This window comes from Phyllostomus hastatus, unplaced genomic scaffold (genome assembly GCF_019186645.2).
Source record: "Phyllostomus hastatus isolate PE091 unplaced genomic scaffold, TTU_PhHast_1.1 phas_contig_524, whole genome shotgun sequence".
NCBI lineage: Eukaryota > Metazoa > Chordata > Mammalia > Chiroptera > Phyllostomidae > Phyllostomus > Phyllostomus hastatus.
In genome coordinates, this window is record NW_025333900.1 from 5,501,247 (window position 1) to 5,528,619 (window position 27,373).

The 27,373-nt window shown below is 38.6% G+C and overlaps 1 protein-coding gene across 9 annotated transcripts in view; it reads right to left on the reverse strand.

Moving 5' to 3' along the window:
• The window catches only part of ATXN1 (ataxin 1), a 383,702-nt gene that overhangs the window by 241,878 nt on the left and 114,451 nt on the right, over positions 1-27,373 (reverse strand). For 8 of the 9 annotated variants that reach the window (XM_045847140.1, XM_045847135.1, XM_045847132.1 and 5 more), the window contains one exon: positions 911-1,038. The exons of the other annotated variant lie outside the window; for it this stretch is intronic. The gene's annotated coding sequence lies outside the window, so the exon portion shown is untranslated. The remainder of the gene's footprint in view (positions 1-910; positions 1,039-27,373) is intronic. 9 annotated transcript variants of the gene reach the window in all.

The window sequence follows — 27,373 nt, forward strand, 5'->3', positions numbered from 1 at the left end:
ACTATATACAGCAGAAAGGTTCTTAAAAACAGTATTATATACAAATAAATGCCCTCCCTCTCCCCTGCAAAAAAAAAAAAAATTAAACATGGAGATGCCACCTCAAAGAATCAGTTGACAAGAACATTGTTGTTTCAAAATTCTCTGCACTGGAAAACTGTATGAAGTAGGTACTCTCATACACTGCCTCTGGAAATACAACCTGGTATGACTTTATTAGAAAGTAATTTGGCAACAAGTAGAAAAAGTTTTAAAACTTGAAAACTCCTAAACTCAATTAATTTACTGCTAAGGAAGTACTTTAAGGAAGCCATGAATAATGGCAACTAATATAAAACTATAGGACCACTCTTGGTAGCATAAAAGCAAAAAAAAAAAAAAAAACCAGATCAAATTAAATGTCCAACTAGAGGGGATCGATTAAATGTATTTCAGGATATGAATTCAACAGTATACTATGTAATCATTAAAAATAATGTTGCAGATAAATATGTCACTATGAAAAGATGTTCATTATTACATTAAACAGAACAAAAATGTTAGATGAAAGGTGATAGAATATGTTATATTATTCCTTACTACAACCTGATGGTAGTCTCTCTAGCTGAATTTAGAAACACCATCATCAGAATCATCCCTTATCAAGCAAGGGCTTGCCATCCACCTTAATCAGTGATCTCAACACAAACAGGAGTTATTTTCTTTCCCATAAATAAGGGGTTCCATTTTCATAAAAGACACAGAAAGAATAAGAAGATAGAGAAAATAAGTGAATCTACAAATGTATGTTTATGTTGTGTGTTGGGGTGTGTGTGTAGGAAAATAAATATGTATATATCCCCACCACTACCTTTGGGACTTTACAATTAAAGGATAGTTATTTTGGGTTAAAGATTTTGGAGATATTTACCTGTACCATGTGCTTTCATCACAATGGAGAAACAGAAGCAGTCAGCTCCTTCCCAGCAGATCTTTTCACTCGGATTTTGCTTGAGTAGAAAGGGTGGTGGTAGAAAACTCAGTGTAAAATGCCTAGACCTGTAAGTATAAAAACAATATTCCTACTGAGTGAGGCAGCTTGCTGTGGCCTCCATCCACATTAACTGAAGTCAGAGAAAAAAAAGCACAAAGCACATTGCCATAATACCTCTCTCTCTCTCTCTCTCTCTCTCACACACACACACACACACACACACCTCTCCAAGGGTAAGAGGGTTTCTGACCTTAGAGACGTCACCATCAAAACGAGCCCATTCCTTCCCTTCCTTCCTCCCTGACGATCACAAAACTTCAGAGAAATAAAAAATAGTTCTTCTCTAGAAAATTTCAGGAACATTACTGAATTTGATGCTCTCTAAGATTCCTTCTAGCAGCAAAGTTAAGCCAATTCAGTGCATGTATTCATTATAACAGCCTGACTTTCACTTTCAAAATGGTACATGTCTCTCTGGTGATGACCCAGGTAGAGCACGTCGTTGATATTCAAGATCATCACTAACATTTACTGAACACTTATTTTGTTCCTGGCACTGTGCTAATACTTTATACACATTATCCCATTCCATCACACTATTATTAACAACAACAAAAAGAGTAGGAGAGCTAGTAGAATTGAAGCTAGTATTTAAGCCAATACTGTATTGTTCACAGAGACCATGCTCATAAACCCAATACTGTACCATCTCTCCAAAATTGACCTTGTTATCAACACTTCTGTACTTATCATAAAAATGTTAAACATCAAATCAATATCATCTTATTTTCCCCCAGAGCTAAGACATCACCTAAGTCTTAGCATTGCTCTTTTTGGATTTGTTTGTCCTTTAATTTTAATTCCCAAGCCAAACTGAAATCAATGTGTTCATATTTCAATTAAGAGTAAATTTAGACTTATTTTAGTGAATTAAAAATGTTGACTAATCTGAAATCTGGGTGCCAACACAATAAGGAAAAACCTAAACTCCAGGTCCTACCTAAATAGCTAAATTTTATTAGGAAGAAGGCAGATAATAAAATCTAGAGCCATATGTGAATCCCTAATTTAAGGTACAAAAATCAAGCGAAATTCCCATACATTATCATATATCCAGTGTAAGAAATACTTGTTTACCTATTTACAAAGTCTACATACAAAAGGTCTTAGAATCACTGCAGCAGAAAATAGGTAAGAGCACAAGAAACCAATAGTTATTTATGGGGCATATACTGACCCCCTTCTGGACGCCCACACGCACGTAGGTATTTACGTGCACTACTCTGAGTGTGCCTCTGTGGACGCCACGCCCTTTGGCTAGCACAGCTCTCCACTGGAAGTAGATTCTCCACATGGCACGGCCCCCAGGCCCAGGGCAGCCCAGCCCTTACATTCTTTCTCAGGCCGCACTCCAACATTTCTGCCGTCGTTTTAAGTCCTTCAGTGCACCTTGTTTGCCTAGGCCTCACTGCTAAGACTTCCCAGATCACCCACCTTCTTCACCAAATGACTGTGGATCATTTTCTCCTTCAGCTCTCAGCTCAGTCCTGTACTCCTCCGTGGAGCCCTGCCTGACCTCTCTGGCCAGGTCACTACACCTCCTACTACATGCTTTTCTAGAATCATACTCTGTGTTATACTGGTCACCTTTGTGATTTTACATTTTTGTTAGATTCACTGATTAATCACATTTCCCCACTACTAACTAAGCTCTTATAAGGCAGGATGTATGTGCTCTTATTCACCCTTTAATCCTCAATATTCAACACGATGCTTGGCACATTATAGGCACTCAATAAAAAATCTTCTAAGTGAATAAATGGGAAAGGAAGGGAGGGAGGAAGACAAGGAAGGAGGAAGGGAGAGAAGAACAACACTCATCATAATTTGATAAGTGTTTGTTCAATTAATCTGCTCATGGCTTTTTAACAGAGTATATGGTCTGCATTCCTTTGAACAGCATGTGAGGCTCCTTGTGACCTGAACCCAGCCAGCCAGGTCACGCCTCCAGCTGCACTGGACACTCGGCGCCTCTGAATCACCGCAGCTCCCTGACCACCCTGCCTAGCTACCATTCACCTCCATGCCCTGGTCTATTCTGTGCCCCCTGCACGTCATCTCTTCAAACTCAAACCCATTCTCCAAGACTCGGAGTGAGGGCTGCTTTTCTGCAAACACCTCTCATCTCAAATACCTTCTTGGAAGCTGAGGTCCTCTTTTGCCATTTATGTACAACACTCTGAACTTATCCCTATAAAAGCAATTTTTATATTTTCTTGTACTTGTATCTCAAGCAAGTCCATCTCTCCCAATGCACTGTACATCCCTGAAAGGCAAAGTAAGGGTGTTGCCTCATCACACTATCCTCAGAGTTTAGGGCAGCAGCCTCAAACATAGAGTCAATGAATATGTGTTGAATGAACAAAAGAAGAATATATATATATATTATATATATAATATATATATATGTTTCATATGTGCAAAGTTCCACAGTTGACTATTTAAAATATATTATAAATATAGTACATTTTAATTATTATTGAATGTTATGAGGCAGAACATTATAAAGTCATCTGTGAAATGGGGGTCTGATGCCTACCTCAGAGAGTCATTGGGAAAATTAAACGATACATAATGAAAATGTTTGCACAGAGCCCAATGTACTGGAAGCACCTACGAATATTAATTGTATAATTATTGTCATCATCAACATCATTGTTAGAGCAACCATGTTGCATTTATAATTCATGCTTCAAATTTAACAGCTCTATTTGACAACATTTTCCCGATTAAAATATTACTTGGCATTAGTATCTCTGTAAAGCCTTAAAATGGACAAAGAGGCACCCAGCAAACCAAGGATGAAGGCGAGTCTTATTCACTATAGCTGAAGGAGAAATTATTGTTTCAGTAATCTTCAATATATATGTTGAGGTACAAAGCATTAACAGAGAAAAAAAATGTATTCGTTTAAAAAATTATAAAATCTAACTGATAGAAACACCAAATATTATCATTCAAATACCATAAACATTTACTTACTACAAACTATTTCTTTTGTAAAAAAAAAAACAAGATAGAGATACATATTCATTTCTTTTAGTTACTGGACAGAGTAACATGTTATAAGTAATATGTATTTGTCTTATTAATATGCTATAAAGTGTTTGAATTAATAGCAAACACATTTCACACATAGTCTATTAGATGTTATTCTGATTTCGATTTGTTGCAATTTACTGAAATGACCTTAGGCAAAGAGGGAGAAAAGAGCAAGACAGTTGTGCAACAATATTTTTTTGGAAAAAACAACATAAAAATGAATTGTTTGCAAATGCTACCAGTGCACAGATGAGCAGAATGAACTGGTAGAAATTTATTCTACAAAGTGAACTTATAATTCAGTCCTATATTGCCCTTTTTTACATATTGGCTGGATTTAAATAATGACTATAAAAGTATTTCAAATACTGTGTGCTACTGAAATATAAGGCACTATCATCACTGCATTTCATCACTGCATTTTGACATTTCCATTTTCAATTCATCTTTACCTCTCTGATAAGTGATAAAACCCAAAGCAAGTCAGATTCCTAACTGGAGCTTAACCATGTTCTGAGAAGTACTAGAGTTATCGAGGGGAAATATTATAAAAATGCTAAATTCTTAACTTCTAATTGTTATAGAACTAGAATATTTCACTACTTTTAAACTGAATTATAATTCTATTCATTGGCCGCAACCATTGACCAGCTTATTGCAAATATATTGTTCTCTGCAACATAATTAAGACGGAAAGGTAGGACAAATCTAGTCCAAAAAGTCTTAATTTATTTAGATAATTTTACCTGAATTCACTAGCAATCTCATTATCATGATATTTGTGTTTGTGTCATAAAATCTGGTGAAATCTTATAAATATAAGGCAAAATTCCTCTTTATTTATGCTGATCCCTGAATTTGGGATGCCCTTCCTTACTCATTCAAATGTTACTCTTCCTTTAAGATTCAGCTCAGCTGCCATTTCCTCTGCAGCATTCTCCCACATGTATTCTATTTGTCCTGCTGTGCAATGATCTGTTTCCCTCTGCAGACTGTGAAAGACCTTAAGGTCACTAACCAGGTCTCTGCCTTTTCCACAACAACCTACTCAGTTCTTTGCACATAAAATATTCTCAGTAAATATTGTTCCAATGTGTCAGTGAATACACACACTCTGATGCTCTTAAAACTAGGGTGAAAATGTCACTCTTAAAAGTAAGGTGAAAATGCCAGTAATTATGAACTAAAGTTAAAGGTTAAAGTAAAAAAATATTTCCATTTTTAGTGAAATGAAACTCTTAGCATTTTCACTTCCAGATGCATCAGCATTACATAAAAGATGTTGAAACTATTTCAGAAAATAGACATGCTGTACGCTTTCCTGTCAGAGAATTAGTCTGAGAAATACCAGCTACACAGGGCCTCTGGGTGTTCTCATGACAAACACTGAATTAGGTATCGATTTCACACACTCATTTCATGGAAATCTAGACCAGGACTCGACCTCCACAACACCAGCACGTCACACATTACTCTGTTCAGCTGCTTAAGAATAAGCTGATGGTTCCCGGGAGAGGTGCGCCCTCCCCTCCCAGTACTGGCTGGCACTTCAGCGACAATGAATCTCAGCGGCAGAGAGCTTCAGCACTCAGAGAAACACACACCAGTGCCGGATTACATTTTCCACTTTTATTGTAATTCTTATTCCCACATGGACCAACTTCTCGCATATCTGCTTTTCATTTTTCAAAACCAAACCTTTGAGCTTGTGACAACTTGCCTGGCTGAGTAACATACTACATCATCATACACATGAAAAGAACAGCGGGCAGAAAGAGAACAAGTCTCTCATCGTAACCTATCCAAGGTGATTGTCCACATTCGAAACTGTCATGGGTGGGACAATAAATATGGATTTTCCAAGAGGTCACCAAGCCTTACTTCATGGTTCTCTCTTCTCCGTGCCCCATTATTTTCTAGGTACTCAGCAGGATTAGGAATACAGAGGGCTTCTGTCTTCTGTCTCGTCCCACATTGCAGTTTGCAGCCTCACCCTATGTCCTCAGCCACGCAAAGGACCCCAGGGATTTCCCAGTCAGCCCGCACCTTCCAACCACTCCTATGTGACATCAAGATATTGGGACAATGAAAAGGGACTATGACATGAAATAGGTAGAATGTGGGAGCAACAGGGGAAAATTCTGGCTTATATTATCACCTTAAAATATCTGTATTTTTTTACCCTTACCCAAGTATATGTTAATTGATTTGAGAGAGAAAGAGAGAGAGAGAAACATCAATGTGAGATAGAAACATGGATCGGCTGCCACCCATATTCGCCCCGACTAGGGATCAGGCATGTGTCCTGATCGGGAATTGAACCTGCAACCATTTTGATGCATGGGCTCATGCTCCAACCAACTGAACAACCCAACCAGGGCTAAATATATTTGTTTTTTTAAATGTAATTTACAACATGATGACTATAGTGAACGCTGCTGTATGGTAACAGTGTCAATCCTAAGAGTTCTAATCCCAAGAAAAAAATACTTTTTTCTTTCTTTTTTCTTTTTTGTATCTACATGAGATGATGGATATTAAGTAAACTTATTGTGATAATCATTTAATCACATATGATGTCAAGTCATTATGCTGTACACCCTAAACTTGCCTTATGTTTATACAGTGCTACATGGCACTTATATCTCAGTAAAACTGAAAAGTTTTTAAATCCAAAAAAGTGTATTTGTATCATGCAAAATTTGAAACCTACAAAAGAATGCATCCTATATATACAATCTATGAAGCAGAACAATAAAATAAACACCTACAAACCTACCATCTTATTAAAGATATTACTGGTACTGATGTACCTACCCATGTGCTACTTCCCTAACTCTCCCCCTGCTCTTCTCCAGTGTTAACCACAATCTTAAATTCTGTATGTGTTATTCTCTAAAATATGTAATATAATTATGCTTGGTTTTGACTTGATAAATAATTCTATCATACTTTATGTTGTCCTCCATGGCTGGGTTCCCCCCAACACACACACACACACACACACACACACACACACACACAATTCTGTTTCTAAGATTTAACTATGTTGCCCTGGCTGGTGTGGCTCAGACTGCAAACCAAAAGGTCACCAGTTCGATTCCCAGTCAGGGCACTTGCCTGGGTTGTGGGCCCGGTCCCCAGTTAGGGACATGGATTAGGAATACAGAGGGCTTCTGTGTCTTCTATCTCATTCCACATTGGCAACTGATCAATGTATCTCTCACACATTGATGTTTCTCTCCCTCCTTTTCCACTCCGTCTAAAAATAAATAAAATCCTTTACAAAGAGATTTAACTATGTTGTTCCAAGTAGTGGTAAGTCATTTTTCACTGCTGTATAATATTCCCTTGTGTGATTCCCACCCCCTAATATTCTTCTACTGATGGATTTAATTTTTTTTATCTTCTAGTATTATTTTTCTTATTAGAAACAAAGTTGTTTTCATTAGAAATAATACAGGTAAGCAAAGTTTCTCTGGGGCGCTTGGCTGGGTCACAGGATACATGAACATTCACTCTTACATAAAAATGCCAAATTATTTTCCAAAATGGCTATGCAAGCTAAACTCCTACCAACAGTCCACCCAATCATTTTTAACTATTAAATCATTTTAAAACCAAGAAAGAAATATAACTGACCTAAAAGTGGTGTTTTTATTGTGTAGGATCAAATTATGAATATCCATGAAGAAATAAGTGTCTTACACCTCTCTCACACATTGGTGAGTTTATCTTTGTTCTTACTAAACAAATGAAAGCTACTTCCTAAGATACGCTCTTTTCCACCTTCAAATGTGGCATTAACTAATAACTTAGATTGGACTGAGGATAAATAATTTGAAGTATCCACATGGCTTCATTTCCTAATCACTCCATTCTTAAGCAAGGTGGCTCTCCAAAGTATCAAAGAATGTTCTGAAACACATTAGGCCTCATGGACCAAAGCTGCCCACTTAAAACAGGAAGTCATGCATAAATTTAAAATATATAAAACTATAGTAAATCAAGAGAATTCTTTCTTTCTTTCAATATTAGAAACAGAAAAATAGATAATTGCAATAGAGAAAAGCCTTATTAGCTTTTATTTTAGAATAGCAAGATATAGAAACCTTTGTAATGAGGTATTGACAGGCTTAGGCCTAGAGGAAAAGGCTGCTTCTTCCTTCTTCAAAAGACTAAGATCAGAGCTTGAGACTATTTCACTTCAATCCTGGCTTAAAATTTGAGCTCAAAATCAGCCAGTTCTCCGTCTTTTCCCCACGTATATCTAAGGGTCTGAGTGTAGAGTTAGCAAAGAAAAAGCATGGGAAGGAGCAAAGACCCCACAGCAGACACTAAGGTATACACACGTATTCCTTCTTTAACTGATACGAACTGAGACTAGGAAAACAGTTTGTGAACACAGCCAGTTTGGGCCAATACTGCTAACAGTCTCGACTTTCTTACCCAGAGCCATTTATCAGTAGTAATAACTGCCAAATGAATTTCAAATTATCCTGACCATCTTTTCACATTCTTCCTCCATTCTGGTCTCTTTCTTACTTGTGAACCCCAGCAAGTAAGCTCTTTACCTGAAAGGCAGGCAGTGAGGGGAGAAGGAAGACTCGGAGGCCTTCCCCTATAATGACTGTCTCTGAAAACCGGATGGGATTCAAAAGTAAAACAAACGAATATATGCTATAGTGCCTTTTAAGTACCTATCTGGGAATTTTTTGGTGTCTATCATGAGGTTTAATGCTCCTTATTAGATTCTCACACTGTTTTAATTAAGCAGAGCTAAGGTGCTTTATTTTAATCACACTGGTGGTAACTTCTCTTTTCAATCCAGTAAACTGGAACCTAGCCAGGCAACGTTAAGAAAGCAAGCCTTTCCTTGTGGGTGAAGAAAGCTCTCCCAATCCTGTTTATTTTCTAAGAGTGTGATAAACAAAGAACCCCTATTTTGATACTTAGTATCTAGCGCTGGGTGCCCAAAAATATGATGGGGGAAAAAGTATGTCTGTAGTCTCAGATGCAGCTCCAGATTATACAACGGCGTTTAAGATCAACAAAATTATTCAATCATCGCATTTTAAAGGGTCCCTTTGTAGCACTGATATGTAAAGATCATGTTAAAATATAGCCACACTCCATGACCACAAAAAAACCCTTTCATTTAAAATGCCTTTATATTCTAATGTTATATTAATATGTGTCTGGCTTTTTACTCTGCAACTAGATTATCTTTTCAGAATCCTGTACTTCATTGTGAGTGTTTCATGAAGGACTAATTAGCCTTCCTCCTATCCTTCTAAACTCCTATGGGAAATGAGGTCAGAACCTAATTCCATGCCCAAAGCACCAGGTGGAGGTTGCATAAAATACTACAGCGGCACAAAGGCGAGCTCTTTCCCAAAGCAAAACAGGTTTGAGGATGAATCTTCAGTCACTCTGTCATGCACAGAGGACAAAAACGCTAAACATTTATTATAAGATCTTGCAAAGGTGCGGTTCCAACAAGCTGGACCACCCACCCACATGTTCATCTCAGCTCCTCCTCTTCTGCCTCCACTGCCATGCTGCCCACCTTCCCGCTCCTTGATTGGCTGCCCCCCAGCCTATGGCCACACCTCCAGGGCACAGAGCAGAGGAGGAACTGCTGGCTGTAGCTATGACCCCCACCCCCACTCCCTCTATCTGCATCCCAGCACCCACAGGGGAGTGCCACCACTGTGGGACGTAAGCCCGCAGTGGCTCCCTGGCAGCCTGCCAGTGGCTGAGATCCTACTCCTTTCTCCAAGAGGCACGGTGAGCAAATTAGAAGTTATAAACACCTCCGGTGGAAGGAGGAAAATTCCTTTGGGTTTTGCAAGGGAACTTCGTCAGCGCCACAGTCTCCAAAGTAATAAGACTGATGTGCTCACCCACATCCCTCAGCCCTGCCGGGCATGTGTGGACCGCACCTTTGCTGGTCACATTTACGGCAGCGGTGCACGAAGATTTTCTTTGAGATGACTGTCTTTCATGTTTGAGGACATTGCTGGCCCCCTGAAAAAAGTAGCATAACACTACTTTCAATTAAAGGAAAACATATTCCTAAATGTAGCAATGCCAAATCCACTGTAAGGGAGAAGGCTGGAAGTAAAATACCTGGCCTCCTAACACAAGTTAAAGTTTTATTGGGAAAGGACCTATCTCTTAGTCAGGGAGGGCAAAGAAAACGCTCTGTGCTGAAAATAGAAGCCAGCAGGCTAAGATTAAGTAAAAGAAAGGAAGTCAGTTAAGAAGGATACTTTTTAGCATTCAAGCAGCCCCTCACACCTTTCAAGAGCCCGTTTCCAACATGCTATGGTTTTAAGATTACCTGTCCTCTAGCAATTCACTGATACCTGAAACTACATAATTAGGCTTACCTTTGGCTTAAAGATGCTCTCTTTCTCTTTAAATATCAAAATAATTGTGTTACCTTAGAAGTGGTATATCCAGATACCAAAAGGAAAAAAGGGAGGGAGGGAAACACACACACATGCACACACAGACACACAGAACAGGTTTTGAATCTAAGCTGAATTAAATCATAGCACCATCCAGCTCTATAACTTTGGGGAGGTTATTGTCTTGACTCTTAAGTTCATCAGCAGTGAAATGAGACAAACACCTGCCTCAGAAGGTTGGTACAAAACTGAAGTTCAATTATGTATACATAAAACTATGTGGGGCCCAGGCCACAAAGTAGATATTTGGACACTAGTTTTTCTCTCCTTTTCACAGAGCAGGTCATGACAAGGGAACGAGTAAGGACAACAATGAGAATGCTAGCTTCCTGATGTGAACACAGTGAGGTCAGCCGAGATGGGGATGGGGTGGTAGCAGAGAAGGGCACCTGGGGCCTGGTGACGGAATGTTTCACAAATGTGGTGAGGTCATCTCTGCTCCAAGGTACATGGTTGCTGCAGGTTGAAATTTATTTGTAAAGTTGACTGGCTGGCAAGACTGCATTCTTAGAAACTGGCCATCACCAAAAAGCCAGGCTTCCCTCCTCTCAAGGCTCTCCCTGGCTTGGTGTTCACCTGGGGAGGTGACGTATTGGGATGCATCTGAACAGCTGTACTACAGAGTCACCTGCAAGGGAGTAGAAGCTGTACCCAAGTGGCAGGCAGGCAAGCCAGCAGAAGAAACTAAGCTCAGCTTCTAACTCGCTGAAGCCCAGTGATGCCAGTCAGAGTCCAGTGACCTCACAGCTCAGGTGGGTAGAGTTGGAGACCTTCCTACGGACTTACCAAGGACCGCCCCACACCAAAGTGTGTAGCCAAAGATAGTTTTCTTTTCATTGCATCAGTACCTCCACACTTAGGGATCATCCCTTATCTCACCCTGGAAAGCCAGTCATCACCACCTTCCAAAGCATGCGCCAAGCAATCTCACCAACCGCTCAGCTGAGTGGACTCAGCAGAGAGGGCTAAAAATGGTAGAAGGGGAGGGGCTCCAAAGCAGGCTGGTGCAGAAATATATTTTTAGGCCAACAAGACTTAAAATCCAAAAGGCCACTATATAGGATAAACCCTCCAAATGTTTCCTTCCATAATTGCTGCCCATAAATACAAGCTTAACCTGAACGAAAGGAAGGTGAGAGGTAATTTTAATAATAAGCAGTAACAGCAATGCAAGTAACAGTGACAGTATTTAGACACATTAATAGGTCAAGACATCAGCCCTTCTGTTCCCCCAAAAGGCCTGCTTGGAGCACCAGCGATGTGCGGGATGCGTTCTGGAGATCACTAACCCGAGTGTGTTTACTGCAGCAGTGCTACTGGAGTGTGACGTAAGCATTTTCACTTTGTGAAAGTTTCAAATGCAAAACTGGGAAACAATAATATACATGCATGGAAATCTCTAGGAAGTTCATTGTAGGTTTTTTCTTATGCCGTTGCAGTGAATTATTGGCCATGATTTTCTAATTGACAACCAAGATTAATAATTTTGCCTTCCTTCTTTCTAAGTGTTATCTGTAATACATTTTAAAATTCCAGTTGACCTTTCCCTAGCCCCCTGGTATACTTCTGAGTCATCCCCTCCTCTCTTCCTACGGTGAGCTGTGTGCACAAAGAATACGGCACATTTTTAGTATTAGTCTGAGCAAAACCACAATGAAGGATAAATAAAAGTATCATACCATGCTTCTTCCCAAAGCCAAATGGGCTGATTTTAGAGTATATACATCACTGAATATATGCCAGCAGTACAGATAATTAAAAGCTGACTATATAGTAATATTAAACAGCAGGCACAAGTTTTTGAAAATTTCTCCCTGGTATTAGCTATGCAGAAACACCAACTGAATGTTCAATGTTAATCAAATTCATCTCTTCTTAGGAGCAGTGTATAATAAATGGGTCACCTAAAAGGAATGCTCTGAACAGAATGCTCCACTATTGTCTGATTATTCTAAATTTAAAATTCCAACAAAGGAAAGGATTATTCTTCTTGAGGTTCAAAATTCACAAGGATTTGGTAATGAAATTCCTTTAGGAGAGTAAATTGAAAAATTGCTATCTACAAGCTGCCAGTGTTTTATGTTTGTATAGTGTTTTTACATCAAAGTCACCATTCATTCAACAACAAATGTCTGAATAAATGAATGAAAGAAAAGGCCTCAAAATACTTTACAAGTTTAATCATCTATAAGTTATAACTTGGGCAGCAACCTTAATCATACACAGGCTGAGCTGAGCTAAATGTCAGCTCTCATCAAACAGGCCAAAGTCAGACCTGGAAATTGAAGTCATGTCCTTTAATTTTTAGAAAATGACCCAGCTGTTAGGGCCTGTTGCTTAGCTGCCTTGCTGCCTTGTTGCAAACTCTCAATACAATTTGGAATGCATGTTATCTAGGCCAGGTGAGGTAAGATTAAGGAAGCATAACAATGCCAGGTTTGTTCCTGACATTATACAGGCAGTCCAAAAAAAAAGAATAAAAGAAAAAAGAAAACCCCCATCAAAATGCAAAAACTGAAAATAAAATTACTGATATTAATATTAACGTCTTCTCTCTAATGAGGCATAGAGAACAAATTACTCACTGCTAGAATTGACATTATACCAAGAGCAAGAAAAAAATGCGTCTGCGGGATACTGGATGAGAGGTGGAGCCCAAGGCTCCCCAGGGGGCTTCAAATTTATTCTTCCAGGAACACTGCTAACACCCATCTTTTTCCATTCTGACCTCCTAACAGGGTGCAGTCCAAGAACTTCCAGACACTGAAAATGTTTCCATAACACAGAGGAGAAATACAACCCAGAAGATACTCTGCAAATGGAATCTATTTTGCAAGTAGAAAATTCTCATGCATTTCAGAGTCAGTGTTCTCAGAACATAAATCTTTAAGTTGGCAAAATCCGTGTCAAGGGAATTAAGGGAATTAATATCACCCCCACACTAAGCTGTCCTTTGTGAGCTAAGCATAAGCAAAAGCACCTTCCCCAACATCTATTTGATGCGAGAGGAAGGTGAAACAGAGTAGTGCTGACCCAAATTGTCATGTAGGTAAAGTCTATGTACAGAATCCTTCCCCTTCTGGCCCCTAAGGTGCCTCCCCTCAAGGCTCCAGCAGTTTCTGCTCTGTAATTGTTTTCCACCCCACCCTGTCAACAGCAGTGAAACAGTATGTTGTTTCGATATGAATACATTTTGGTCTTTGTTTTGCCCCCTAAGCAATATTTGTCCTTTAAATCTTTTCATTTTTAAATTGAGGAATCAGAAGTTTTACTTGCCTTTAAATTCCAGTATCAGCCAGCAGCTAACACTCTGAATTTGGAGATAGGGTAAGGTAACTCCCCTTAATTTGAAAAGCTTATTTTGCTTTACCTTAAGGCCTGCCATAAAGATACATACACTGAAATCAAAAGCTGGGTTCATCCTCCTCTGTGACCGTGGGCAAACTCTGAGCCTTAGTTATGTATTTGTAAAGTAGGAATTATTATAATATAATGTAACATAACACAATAATTATGAGATAATGAATATAAAGTTGCTGACACATTGCTGTCTTAAAGACTACACTACCCTCAGAAAGAACACCGTGGCTCTGGAATAGGTTAAATGCAGCCCAGGTTGACCCAGCCAGATAGGCTGAAGTTGCCTAGAATCACTGGGAACTGGAAGAGCCTGATTCTCTTCATCAGTTTCTCAGAGCTTGTGGCCTCCACCCATGGCACCAGGCGCCCCCTAAAGGTAGATCTGAGCTTAGTCCTTCCCCTAACCAGTTACCTTTCTCCTTTTCCTTGACACTTTTACTGCCTGAGAGCATCTAAGCCCTGCCCATGCCTCTCCTCCACTAATGCCCAATTACCATGCAGCACCATATCAATTATGTAAGTTACATTTTATGACAACAGTAAATTCTGTTTTATATGTTCAGGCTTCCTATTTTGTGATGCATATGATTGCAGAATTTCAGAGCCAGAATGGACCTTAGGGAGATCGTTTACTCTAACTCTTTCATTTCACAGATGTGCTAAGAGGCTTAAAGAGGGTATGGCTTTCCCAAGGCCACAAGAGAACTAGTTTAGAGCACAGCTGGGGATATAACCGGCTCAGGTGCCTGTACTGCTCCAGGGTTTCCTTAAAATGCTGTGTACTTAGGCAAGGCTGCAGGGACGCAGTCCCTTCTCCCTCACGCTGAAACACCATTTGCTCGCCATCCAGAATTATTGAAGGAGCAGAGAAACAGGTATGATGTTGGGGGAAATGGTAAGCTCACAGATAGAGATGCTGAAGCTCTAGGTTAAGCGACTTTCAGATGATATGATCTTTAGAAAAATTACAGACTCCTTGGAAAATCAATAGGAGAGTCGATGTGGTAGAGTAAAAAGAATTTAGTTATTGAGTCAGAGACCCAAAAGTGACCCTCAAAGCTTCTAGGACAAGTTATAGAAACTTTCTAAGTCTATATTCCCTTTACCATAAAATACACATAATGATGATACTAATGCAAAGAGTTGTGGGAGTAGATGAAATTATACATTAGTAACACATAGCAGAGCACATATACTTAATCACTAGTCAATATTCAGTCAGTATTTCTTTACTACAGAATCCCTGCATAGTGCCACTAAGAAAACCCCACTTTAACACATATGTGGTGGGTACTTGAATGGTAAAGGTGTTTCCAAGGCTTGGTATATGTTATTGCATGGGTAACCTTTGGAAAGCATGTTTCAAAGTGTCAGTATTATATTCAGGTATAATATCAAAATACAGTGTCAGTGTCTATAATGGGAAATCTAAGGAAGAGTTGCAAGAGCCAAGTCTGTTTCCACCTGATATTTCAAACACATGAAAACATACCCATCTGCTTCAGGCAACCATGATTTGTCATTATGTAATGGCTCTTGCTTTACACCAAAATGTGTGCATAGAAAACAAAGATGCTATAGGTCAAGGATGTATATCATTCCCCCTTGATCCTTGATGATGGTTTCCTTATTTTTCACATCCAAAATACATATCTAGGAAATAGATCACAGACCCTAATGCAGTCAACCACCGGAATGCAGCTCACAGCATGTCCTTCCGGGTATCTGTGAGTCAGTTAGCAATGCCCAAGGCTGCAGAGGAGGAGGCCGCCCAGTCTGTGGACACATCCCCCTCAGCCTGTGGTGAGCCTGTCTGTCTTCTTATCATGTCTTGTCCCCTTGTACACTTTCATCAGTAACTGTGAGATTAAAGTCTCAAAAGGAAAGAAGTCAGGAGTTAGCGTCTTACACTATCTGCTAGGTGCACAGTGCTGTGTCGGTAGGAGCCACTGACTCTGAGCCTGTGCATTAGTCTAGTCTGTGAGCCTGAGTGTTAGTCCGGGTCTGTCCCACACAGCCCCAGCTAGCATGCTGCCTTCCTCCTAGCACTGTCTGTGACCTGAACGTCTCAGCAGGCAACACACACACAGATACACACTTCAAGGTCCCTTTTTTTTTCCTGAGTCACTTTGGTTGACAATAATTGAAGCTGGACTGGTAAAAGGGGAGGAAACGCTCATCGGTAAATCAAGCCCCTGGCCCACTCTCTACCTGTGTGCGCTTCACTTCTATTTTGTCGCTTCTGACTACTCTGTGTTCAAATGTGGAGAGGATTGGGGTTTTCTTTCACTCTTATTTACATATGTGACACTATTGTTCTTTATTTCCTTAAAATAAGGGGGCATGCTTGCTCTCCCTAGTCAGAGAGGGCCTTCAAGGATCACGGGAGTTTCTGGGGTGAAGCAATCAGCCACTAGGCTGAAAAGCCAGAACCCAGCTGCCGACGCCACTGGGAAAAGTGCAAAGGGTGAAACGGGCACCACTTTGGATCATAAACATTGTCACAGGCACAGGGACTGGCTGCTATGTGAATGTTCTCCTGTACCTAATTGGACCATGCAGCATGAGCCTCCTGGGGACCCTTACAGAGACACAGGTGTAGCTTACTACATACAGGGGCTGTGTGTCTGACAATTTACGTGTAAGCCTAACTTCTATAAATTATTTTGTGTTCTGAGTGTCCTGGGGGAGTTCATTATTTCAGAGCACTTCATAAATGTTTTGTAAAATTCACAGTCATTTCTGTTTGTTTTGGAAATTTAGGTCTTTGAACATCAGATTTTCTTCAAGAAGGCTCTCTCCACCCCTTCTCTCTCTGCCTTGAGAGCATATATATCATCAGCACCAAAAGAATGTAATAAAGGGAAAATACAGATCGGTGCTGGAAGACAGAGACGGGCATCAGACATGTGCAACCATCATTAACATGTTTTTGCTAGATAAACAGTAGGACACATAAAAGGCTGACCCAGAGATGTCACTGGTAATTCTCCTTCTTGAAAACGTTGTGCAGCATTATAAGAAAACAAGAAGAGATTCTGACAAATCTAATAAGAAATAGCCCTAAACTGGAGGAGTAAAAGCTGGAGGTGAGGGCTGGTCAGGAAACAGACAGTCACAGGCTTTCCCACGGCACAAGAGCAAGAGAACTAAGCATAAGCACTGCCGTGCTCGAGGTATCCAGTCAGTTGTGCCATCTCCCTACTAGCAGGTCTCTGACACCAGAGTTCAGTCACCATGAGAGGCTCAGAGGGCTTGCAGTGAACCTCCGGTGAAGAAGAAATCCAGGATTAGACCACGGTCTCATGTACAGTGGCTTTGCCCAACACAGAGCAGAAACCACCATGTAGAAAACACCAACAGTGACTGCCCCTGGCTCCCACTCCCTCCCAGTCTGCAGGGCTGAAGGGACACATACATGGCTTGGTAAAAATTTAGGAACAAAGCTTCCAGGTCAGAGTGAGAGAAGGAATCTAATCTTGTTCAGAAGGTATAAGGACCATTTGAGAACAAATTCCAGGCCAAGCTAAATTTTCACCATTCAATGATGAGTGGACCAAATATATGCAGTGTGGGTGACTTGGCAGCAGAACAACAAAAACATCCAAGAAATGAAACAAGAAGATAATTTGGAAAAAGATTTAATATTAGAAATACAAATAAGTTTCAGGTAAGATATGATTTTTCTTGCAAAAAAGATAGAAGAAAAATCTGGACTCTGAAACAAGACATGGAAAATGATGTATATGACAAGTGAACAAAACCAAAAAGAAACCAATGGGATCACAAAACAAAACAAAAAACCCACAAATTTTTCAATTATCAGCTTTCAAAAATATAATTAGAAGCTACATTAGGACCAAAGGAAAGGAAGGATGACACTGTAAAATCAAATCAGTCATATGAAGGACGACCTTAAAAAACTGGAGAGCAAGAAGACAGATCAGAATGGATACTGAAGACAGAATAGGAAGCCAAGGTATCAGTGATTCCTGAGGTGATCAGACCAAATACCACAGAAGCAATCACTGAAGATATCATGTAAGAAAACTTCTCTGAACTGAAGAAATACCTGATTCCCCACCACCTCTTCCACCCAAAAAAGGAAAAGGGGGGAAAAAAGCTCATTCTGTATAAAAAATTAATGAAAACTCACACACTGACCCACACCCACACATTTACACATACATATATAAATTAATGGAAACTGTCATCTATTTACCTTCTGGTGAAACCTGAACTTTCAGATCAAAATAAGAAAATCCTTAGCTTCTAATGAGGAAGGAAAGAAATACTTGGGACAGTAAGATGGGAGAAAAATCAGGCTGGTATTTGACATCAGAAAAAATAAAACAACAAGCTGTAGCTCTGACTGCAAAGGATTTGATGCAGTAATTCTAGACTAATCAAGTTTTAAGACCTAAAAATGAAAAAGGCATTCTTGCATGCAAAAGATCAATCAGAAAATGTCCTTCATAAAAACATTTTTGAAGTTCTCTAGACAACCAAAAAAATTAACTAAAAAAAATAAAGAATAAGGGGTTGTTGTGCTTTGAAGTAGTTTATAATATGTAATCAAAACATATAAATGACTAACAACTACATATAGTTGGAAAACAATACAAATTATCTACATAATTCTTCTAAGAAAATTTGTATAATATTAAAAGTAGAATAAACTGGACCAAAATATCTATATATCTATCTTTTGAAAGAAAAGAAGAATCCCAAAGAAGAAGAATAAAGTACAATGTCATCCTACATCATTAAGCTTCTTGTTCATATAGAAATATAGGTATATTTTCATTTAGAGGTTAAGAAAACTAGAAAACTAAACATACATAACTTGAAAATTGTTAAAGAATAAATCATATCAGACAAAATGGAAAATCAAGGAGTCATAAAAGGAAAAAGAATTAAAAGATGACAAAAAATTAGAACAAGTATATCAACATTGAGGACAGATATTAATTCTCTTTTCAGATGCAAAAAAAACCTCAGGTAGAGTCATAAATTAAGAATGACCTCCATGCTACCTGTAAGAAACCCATAAAAGTTAAAAGAAAAAGGATGGGGCAAGGAATAGCAGAAAACTGCACATTAAAAAGAGAGAGTCATCAATTAAAATAAAAGCAGAATGAAATATGTAAAGCATTAAACAGGAATGCCATTTTTACTGACAAGGGGTACATTTCAAAGAAAAGACTATACGTGCCAAGATAACACAGCACAGAAATGTATAAAGGAAAATAGGCAGATACTGAGAACCATGTAACAGTGTTGCAGAAGTCTACCTTATTGTTTTTAGTCCTTGAAAAAATAAGCAGATAAAAATTTGGTAAGGATATAGAGAAGTAAGGTGAAATAATAAATAATGCTGATATGATGACTAGATAAAACTGGTAATTAGAGCATGCATTTCTATACAGGGGCTCATAGACAATAACAAAAACAAATCATGTATTGGGACATCAAAGAATTGTGACTCCCTCTCAACACTCCATGACCAATGTGCAGTATTCTCTACATTAATAAACAAAAGCATAAACAATTCAAATAAACCTGTGCATTTTAAAAACATTCTTCTAGCTAGGTATAGAGTGTAAGGAATACTAAATTATGCAATTGCAGATTGAAATAAAGATAAGGAGAACACTGTGTATCCAATGTGGAGAACCTACACTCAGACACAAACACCTTAAATATTTTCATCATTAAGAACTTTAGATCTCACCTTTAACAGGAACATAAACAACAAGCAAAATATAACCAAAGACACTGAAATAGAGGACAGGCTGACAGTGACCACAGGGGAGAGAAGAGGGAATTCCAGGGGACATTGGGAAGGGTTCACAGGAACAAACTTAAAAGACACATGGACAAAAACTAGGGGGAGGGTGGTAATGGGAGGGAGGTGGAGAGGGTTGGGTGGGTGGGCTGGATTGGGAGTAAAAGGGAGAAAACTGTATTTGAACAATGATTAAAATAAAATTTAAAAAAAAAGAACTTTAAAAGGATTCCACTCAAGAAATTAGAAAAAGGGCCCTGGCTGGTGTGGCTCAGTGGATTGAGCACAGGCCTGCGAACCAAAGAGTCACTGATTTGATTCCCAGTCAGGGCACAAGCCTGGGCCGCAGGCCAGGTCCCCAGTAGGGCAGTCAGGGCACATGCCTGGGTTGCAGGCCAGGTCCCCAGTAGGGGGCGCACAAGAGGCAACAACACATTGATGTTTCTCTCCCTCTCTTTCTCCCTCCCCTCCCCTCTGTCTAAAAATAAATAAATATTTTCAAAAAAGAAATTAGAAAAGGGAATAAATCCAGGAAAAGCAAAATGAAAGTAGAACCCACAAAAATCACAACAGAAACAAATTCAAATATTTAAATATTTTTTCTTTCAACAGGAAAGCTTTCAAAAGATGGTCCTTGAAAATATCGAAGAACAAAATAGATTTATTCATAGTTAATCTGATGTTCCAAAGAAAAAACAATTAAATCACATTAGAAATGAGAAGATAAAATGAAAAATATTAAGGATATTATAAATTTTATGAATATGTATTACTTGACTCTATGTTAGTAAAATTTAAAATACAGAAATGGCAAATTTTCTGGAAAAATTAAAATTTATAACATTAATTTAAGAAGTAAAAGTCTTGATCAAAAAAATTACTATAGAAAAATATTGTGTGTGAATGGGGGGTTAATAATAAAACAACAAAAAAAATGACCTCAGTCAAATAATTGGGGAACAGGTAAATTCAAATCTTCCAGGAATGGACATGATACATAAATTACATTATAAATCCATAGAATCACTGATTCAATAGAAAAAATGTCATTATTAAAGATGCTGAAAAGACATAAAGCCCTGGCTGATGTGGTTCAGTGGATTGAGAGCAGGCCTGCAAACTGACGAGTTGCCTGTTTGATTCCCAGTCAGGGCACATGGCTGGACTGCAGGCCAGGACCCTGTGGGGTCTTGTGAGAGGCATCTGCTCATTGATGTTTCTCCGCCTCTCTTTCTCCCTCCCTACCCCCTGTCTTAAAAATAAATAAATAAAATATTTTTTAAAGACATAAAAAATTCTGTGGGAAGGGGTATTGAAAATTAGAATACTATTTATTTGTCACAATAAAAATATCTGCCAGAAACCAATAGCCAACATCATATTAAAAGTTCAAAACATGAGTTAATACTTAAATTCAGAAATGAAGCCAAGTATAACTGCTCTATCATTATTATTATTAAACATGGCATCAGGATGTTCTAAAAGAAAGTTAAAAACATGAAAATGTAGGACACAGCATTTTCATTATTAGAAATGCTATTATTGGCTATTTAGAAAATATATATGGTTTTTCTATAAACCATCAATAAGCTGAAAATATAAAGAAATAAAGATCAAATGTCAACTATAATGAACATTATAAAATCTCTAAGGAAAATTTAGCAAAAACTAAGATACTACAAAAATAGGCAATACTTTACTAAGGGACAACAAAAGTCGAATAAGACTGTGCACAAAAATCAAAAGTTGCAAAGGTGTAATGAATTCCATTCTCTCCAGATTGATATATAATCTATGACAATTAAAATTTATTAAAAGGTTTTAAAATCTACTCTAGTCTACATTCACATGGAAGAATAAATAGACTAAATATTGATAAGAAATTTCAAAAAAAGAAAATTAAATGGAAGAATCTAAGACTACTTATGTTAAAAACTATTAAAACTGTAGAGCCCAAACTAAAATGCAAAACCACAAAGATCAAGAGAACAAAATATAAAGTTCAGGAGCATACCCACATTCATAAAATACTTAGTACATGATAAAGGTTGGTGAGAGAAAGAGTATTAAATAAATGACATGACAACAACTGATGCACTATTACTATTTGCCAAAGTTTATTTGACTCTCGTGCCTAAGAGAGTATGTCAAAATAAACTCTAAACGTAAACTATGAGATAATAAAAGAACTAAATTATAGGTGAATACTTGTTTCATCCTCATGTATGGGAAGGCTTTTCTAGGTAGAGAAGCAAACATATATATAATTAATGTGTTTGATTATACAAACATTTTGAATATTTGTATATCAAAATTACCTTGAATAAAATTGAAAGGAAAATATGAAAGTGGGAAAAATATTTGTAAAATCACTTACAGTCAATATCCTCAATTCAAAATGAACATATAAAAATTATGAGTAAAAGATATGTGTCCTAAAACAAAAATAAGCAAAGATAAATAGCCCATTTTAAAAGAAATATTAAAAAATAAAAAAATAGAAGTCCAACCTCACTCAAAACCACACTCCTGAAAAATTAAAATAATAAATTATTTTTAACTCATCAAGTTGGCAAGTCTCCTGTGTATTTCTGTCTTTTAATTACAGTACTTAATGTTGTCCGAGAGTGCAGACACATGGACATTCTTTCTCATGGCCAGTAAGTGCTAAAACACAGTACTTTAATAATGCCTATCGAATATCTCATAAAGGCTCTTATGGTTTGAGCCAGCAGTTCTGGTTCTAGAAATGTGTCATAAGGAAGCAATCAGAGATATACAAAAAAGGTGTGTGTTCAAGGAAATCCAGCACAGCATTACTACCAATAGCAGAACTAGAGAGCAGTATTACTACCAATAGCAGATCTAGAGAACTAACCGTTTGACACATTATATTAGTTATGTAATTACAGTATCTGTAAGAGATGGACAACTGTACGGGCAATAAACTGATGCTATGTGGGACTGGAAAAGACCTGGCAACATGTTCACAACATACAGACCAGGTAAGGGCAGCTCACTAATGGTGCAGCCTGTGACCCCAGTTAAAGAATGTGCATGACGAGAAACACAAACAATGCTCATGGTTATCTGGTGTGGGTGACTGGCCCTTCACTCTGTCCTGTACTTTCAGTTCCTTAAACGTATACACACCATCAGAGAAAAAACAATCAATGGGCAGAGCAGGTTCTGGAGTCAGACTGCTTAGACTAAAATGACCAATCCATCACTTTAAGCTCTGATACTGTGGGTAAACTGTTTATCCTCTCTGAGCCTCAACTTCTTCATCCATGAAATGGGGCTAATAACAATAAATACCTCATTGGGCTGCTGTGACAATTGAATTTTACAATGTATGTAAAGCACTTAGGATAGTATCTGGACCATAGTAAGTGTTTAATAAATATTAGTATCATTTTTACTTTAAAACAACCAATATCCTCTCGAAATACCTTTTACAATAGAAGAAATGTGGGGCTTATTTCTATGCCAGAAGAAAAGTAGAAGTTTTCAAAGATGCTAGATCTAAAATGTTAAATATTCTGCCCTGGCCAGGTGGCTCAATTGGTTGGAGCATTGTCCCTTACACCAAAATGCCTTGGGTTCAATTCCCAGACAGGGAACACACCTAGGATGTGGGTTTGATCCCCTGTCAGAGCATGTACAAGGGCAACCAACTGATGTTTCTCCCACATCAATGTTTCTCCCTCTCTCTCTCTCTCTCTCTCTCCCCATCTCTCTCATATTCTGCTGCACCCCCCACACACCCCAGGATGTCCTAGGATCCTGAGAAGTTTGGTCAATAGTTAATATGCAGTCTTAGCGAAGATCACTTGAGCTCTGCCAACAGTCCCCCGTGGTAAACAAAGATGGCTTTAATAAAGAAGCCAGATGATCTAGGAGGACAGAGGCTGCTGATAATCAACCAATATATGGTCCAAGAAAAGGCTTTTACCTTCCATGACATGTGTGGCTTCATGGCTGGTTGGGCAAAGTGCCGAGGAAAAGGCAGCTGGGCCCTGGAAGGAGCCCCAGAAAGGAGATTCCAGGACGCCCAACCACTCCACTAACGGGCTACATGTGTACTCCTGCAAGATTACCCTCTCCTCACCAAATGAGAACTCTCAGAGGCCCCACCGCTATCTGAGTTTCTATTAAAAAGGGTGACAATTTCAGCTTCTACCATTAGTTGGTTTATTTTTAACTTTGGAGCTAGCTGCTGTATCCCAAAACAGGCTACAGAAAATTAAAATAATAAATAAAGCATTCCAGACATCCATACTACTTATTTCACTTTCCCATCCATGTTATTTCAGCAAATGTAGCACTGTATAAAGTGACAAATGAGTGCAGATTACAAGGCAGCACATGTCCAGGATGAGGTCATTAGATGCCATCAGAAGTGGTCTAATGACACGTGCATTTAGGTGATAACACAGCTCAGTGGGTTATCTGTATGAATCCTTCCCACTTGCAATCTCCTCTGCTGCTCTCGCACGCCCGCTGTGGTCTTTGAGCCCAGACAACTGCACTAAACATGGCACAGGGTGTTAGCTGGAAAAGACAGTAAATATGGCCAAAAAAATTCACCGAATCTGAAATGCAGGGGAATCTCTGCATATGCAGAACAAAACAGTCCTAAAGGGGGCAAAAGTATTTGTTATAAAGATACATTCATGGAATTGAACAATTGATCTCATCATCTGAAAAGAGAAGATGCTCTATGCAAAAAAAAAAAGAAAGAAAAGTCACATCAGAATCAGTGACAGATAGAAGGCAGAAAAGGGGAGCAGTCCGAACAGACTTTGGGGTCAGGTGCTCTTGCTTTGAATTCTAACCCCTGCTACTCACCAGCTGCATGAATCTGAACAAGTAGCTTAAGCTATCTCAGCCTCCATTTTTTCAGTCTGTCGAATGGTAGTATTTCAAAGAGTTTCTGGGATGATTCAGTCATTCATTTACTCAATGTAGAATTGTTGAGCTTCTACATGTGCCAGGCCCAGTGCCAAATGCTGAGATGCAAGAGCAAGAGAAGCAGACATGGTCCCCACTTCTATGAACTCTAAGTCTCTCAGGTTTTAGTGGAAGAAGAGAGACAAACAAATATATGTAAGTGTAATATGAAAAAAGCAAACCAATGAAAGGGGTAGAAAGTGACAGAAATGTTATTATAGTTATCTCTCAGTTAAGGTGACACTTAAGCAAAGACCTGAATCAAGTGAGCAAGTGAGTCATGCGGCCACACAGGGCCCAGAAATCAGGCAGAGGGACCAGTGGGGCAAAGGCCCTAAGGCAGAACAGGCTTGCATTCAGCGTGGGCTATTCCTCAGGAGTGTGTTACTGTCTCAGGCATGCACAGAGCACGTACCCAGGTCATGATGATGATGGTGGTGGTGGTGGCAATGACCATGATGATGACGGTGGTCATCTCATAATGACAACCAAATGAGCAGAGGACAAGGGATGGGAGAACAGGCACAACCCATGTTGACTTAAGTAATAAAGTGACAACATGAGCACTGAACACAGGAAGTATCTACTGATTAGGATCCTGGCTAATGTTCACTTAGTAAAAATTATAGATCTATTTTTAGTGATAGCCTTCAATTCAACATCATTCAAGAAAGGCTTCTCTCTGAAAATTCTATTTTCAGGAATGTAAATTTTTTAAGTAAAAATATTCTGCATGCATGATTTGTTTCTCAGCCAGCCATCTTTCTGTAAGTTTTCAGCCTGCTAGTAGTGTGCATGTGGTATTTTAAAGAGCTACTCTGCAGGGTACTTAGAAATTTCACAGAAGCATTTAAATGGCAGAAATAGCTGGTAGCTTTCGTTTCCACATATACTCTCAGAACAGAGGGAAAAGAGTTTTAGTAGACGCTTTTCTAGGCTTTCGGTCTTTCCTTAACTGTTTCAGGGTGAAATTCTAATTTATTATTTTCAGTTATGCATATGTTTTAATTTGATAAACAGAATCACTCATGTTATATGAATTTTTGGCACCCTACCTTTTTTCCTTTTGCTTAACATGAGGTTGTCAAGATTTATCCGTATTGCTCTGCATAGTTTTTTAGAGCATTCATTTTCATTGTTGCATAGTATTCTAGTATATAATTATAGCACAGTTTATTTGTCCATTCTACTTTAATAAACATCTGGGCAGTCTGACTTTACTTTTTAAACCAGTGAACTGTGATGACAGCATACATACTTTCCAGTACGAACGTAGAGAAGTTTTTCCAAGGGGCAGACTCTGCAGGGAAACTGCCTAGTCAGGGCACACATACTCATCTTTCCTGGCTAACGCCTAACTGTTTCCCTGCATGTTGGTTCCAAGTTGCACTCCCACCACCAGGATAAGTTTGAAATGCCATTTTTCTAACTTAGATCAAAATATCGTCTTTAGCACTGGAATTCTAGATATCAAATAACTCAAGTGCCAGTTCCATCTATCGCCTCAGTTGATTCAAAACTGGTCTTTGAACATATTCAGACTTTAAGAAATTTCAGTTCTGTTGAATTTCTGGCTAACTCATCACAAGCAACTTTGCAAACAAATAATACCCTCACAAGAGCAACAATAAATAGTCACATACTGCTGGTGCCAGGATGCAAACGAAGATGTTTCAATGAAAGGAAACATGCTTACAAAAATATTTTGGTTATCTGAATTCATCTGAACCAAACTAAGCATAATCTAGATATCCACCCCCAACCACCTCTTCCCTTTATCTTGTAACATTTTTATAACTGGACTTGCCAGATGAAAAGCATGTGCACATTTTTGAGAACTAAGAAAAGAGAATTGAATTTACTCTCTCTTCAAATATGTATCAGTTATGAATATAGTAAAAATCATAAAATGGTACACTTTAAAGGGGTGAATTTTATAGTCTGTGAATTATATTGCAGTAAAGCTGTTACAAAAGTGAACCAGCTAAGTGAAATAAGACAGTCATAAATGGGCAAATACTGTATGATCCTACTGAGATGAAGTACCTAGTGTAGTCAAACTCACAGTCAGAAAGTAGAATGGTGGTTGCCAGGGTCTGGGAAATGGAGGAAACAGGGAGTTACTGTTTAACGGGTAGAGTTTCAGTCTTACAAAGCAAAGAGTTCAGGAGATGAATGGTGTTGATGGCTGAAGAACTATGTGAATGTACTTAACATGGAAGTGTGCACTGAAAAAATGGTTGAGATGGTGAATTTTATGTTCTGTGTATTTTAACACAATAATATATATACACACACATATACATATATGTACACATATGTATATATTAAAAATCTCAGAAAGACAGGTGACTATGTTTTGTTTCAGTATTGGGTCATGTTCAAGCAAAGAACAGAATTTTTTTTCATAAAGTCATATAGATTGTGCACCACCCACTAAGCACAGCACCACTTCTTAAATTTTTATCAGCAATATCAAATGTCAGTACATAAATGCTACTACAAGAGCATATACTGTGGGTGAAAAAAAGACAAAACATCGTGAAAGTCTAAAGTCACTGCTCACACTGAGACCTTGACACAAGAGCTCTGCAAAGACATGAGCCTAAGTCCAACGGAGTGCGCCATGCCGCAGAGAATGCTGCCGCCATGTGCCCTGGGGGGCTGAGTCGCACTTGCAGTTTCATTTTATCTCCTGAATTTGTTGACTTCTGTATGTTT